This window comes from Carlito syrichta, unplaced genomic scaffold (genome assembly GCF_000164805.1).
Source record: "Carlito syrichta isolate Samal-C Ts95f unplaced genomic scaffold, Tarsius_syrichta-2.0.1 Scaffold304757, whole genome shotgun sequence".
NCBI classification, from domain to species: Eukaryota; Metazoa; Chordata; class Mammalia; order Primates; family Tarsiidae; genus Carlito; species Carlito syrichta.
In genome coordinates this window covers 387,657-389,652 of record NW_007248853.1, presented here as the reverse complement: position 1 = coordinate 389,652, position 1,996 = coordinate 387,657, and the positions used below count along the sequence as shown (strand labels likewise).

The window sequence follows — 1,996 nt, the reverse complement described above, 5'->3', positions numbered from 1 at the left end:
ATTCTTATTTAATAATAACTTTAAAATCCCTCCAAGGAATCAGGTGACCTCAGTATGAATCTAGGTTCTACCACTTGGAACTAGAACTCTGATTTATTTAAACTTTCATTTGCAAAATGGGTTGGATACAGAATCAATATCTTCAGCGTGTTGTGAGGACTAAGAAAATCACAAGAGATGAAGTGCTTAACACTTCCTGGCATAAAATAAACTCTGAAATTTTTAAAAATCCCATCAAGGTAGGCAATATTATTTCTTCCCCTGTATTTCACAGATGGGACAACGAGGCTCAGAAAGGTTAGGTAACTTGCCTAAGATCTTAGAGTGGTGGAATTAGGGCAGGGCATTTGCTCTGTGCTCTGAACTCCCCAGTTTTTCTTACACAGAATTTATTGACATCACACCGTCCCCCCACCCTTCGCTAAAATATGAGCTCAAGGGTAGAGACTGTTTTTGTTATCTCAGCACTTAGCAATAGTAGACACACAATATACACATTTTTAAGTTTGACAAATGAATACCAGTGAAAACCACGTTCTGTCATCTATCATCTCACAGATGGCTGCACCTAAAAACTAGCAAATTACAGTGTGGTGGGCTGGAAGAACTTTATCTGAGTTGTGTACTGAGATGCAGTTCTGGCTAATTGGCTTTGTCAACACTTTCTGTCGGTTGGTAGTTAAGAACAATGTGTTGCTGTTGTTGAAACCCACTCCTCCCTATCCTTATTTTGTTTAAAAGGAAAAAAATAAATCCTATCCCTTAATTATAAACTGTCTACAATCAGAATAAGTCTTTGCACTCAACTAAAATAGACAAGGGTTTTAACTTTTCAACCAGGTACACCGAAAGCCTCGTCACTTCATTTATTTTTTGTTGTTGTTTTAAAAGAAAGAACCTATTAATTGACTAAACTTAATAGAGCCGCTAACAGAAGAATAAATAACAAATGAATTCAGAAACCACTGGCTCAGGGAAATTTTCCTGAGATTAAATTCTGATTAAAATCATCGGGTTCTTCTAAAGAAAAGAACATCAATCAAAAGTAGTGCTCATTATTAATATTTGTGATTCTCCCACGGACTAGCTATATATGACGTTTAGGCAAATTGCTTAATTTCAGTGGATTTATCGCCTCACATTTTCACACGGGGGTTGAACATTTTAGGGGGTTGGGCTAGATGACACCGGCCCTTTTGTTTCCATCCCTTCGTGATGGGGATGTGGGTGGGCACGGAACGAACACGCACCGCCGGTCTCTCCTCCTTCCGGCTCCCTCCGGAGCTGGCACCCCCACGGAACACCAGAACTCGCCTCCGCTCTTTTTTCAGCGGCCAAGGTCGGAGGCCAACCCACTTCCGCACAGGCCTCTAGCCCCTCCATCCCGCGATCGGCGCCGGGAAGCGCACAGCTTGCCGGGATTTGTAGTCCTCCTCCACCTCGTGGCGGGCAGGCGGGCGTCAATAGCCCGAGGTCGAGCTGGCATTCTGGGATATGTAGTCTCTGGTGGTTCGTTGGTGTAAGCCGCTCCGGCCTCAAGAGCCAGGAGCGACACCACAGACTCGGGCGGTCACGTGACCCCGGTCTAGACTGTCGATCGCACTGCGGCTCCCGCTCGGGGGGAGTTCTCGCCCCCGCGCGGCCGTTGCCGAGGAGACGGCGCATGGCTCGCCGCGTTGCCCCCGCTGCAGTCCCCCCCGCCCCTCTTCTCCCACCACAATGAGATCCTAAGATGGCGGTGGCTGCGGCGGTTGGCGCCGAGTAGCTGAGGGAGAAAAGGCGGCCATTGGGCCCTCGGCGGCCGGGGAACTTGTAATCCTCCCTGCTGCGGCCCCTAAAGGAGGACCGCGGCCAGTGGCGCGTCGCGGGGGTGCTGACCGCCACTCCGCCCTTGACGGGAGAGAACGCTTCGTTTGCAGGTAACGCCTGCGCGTCCCCGGCCCCTGGCAACCGAGGGCAGCGCGCCCCAGGGGCGGGAGAGCAACGGCTCCGGGAC

The 1,996-nt window shown here is 49.4% G+C and overlaps 1 protein-coding gene across 3 annotated transcripts in view; it reads left to right on the top strand.

Annotated features, from left to right (window-relative positions):
- The first annotated feature begins 1,597 nt into the window (after positions 1-1,597).
- The window catches only part of PCM1 (pericentriolar material 1), a 97,541-nt gene continuing 97,142 nt past the window's right edge, over positions 1,598-1,996 (top strand). For 2 of the 3 annotated variants that reach the window (XM_021713833.1, XM_021713832.1), the window contains exon 1: positions 1,598-1,924. The gene's annotated coding sequence lies outside the window, so the exon portion shown is untranslated. The remainder of the gene's footprint in view (positions 1,925-1,996) is intronic. The other variant, XM_021713831.1, reaches the window with a different exon arrangement.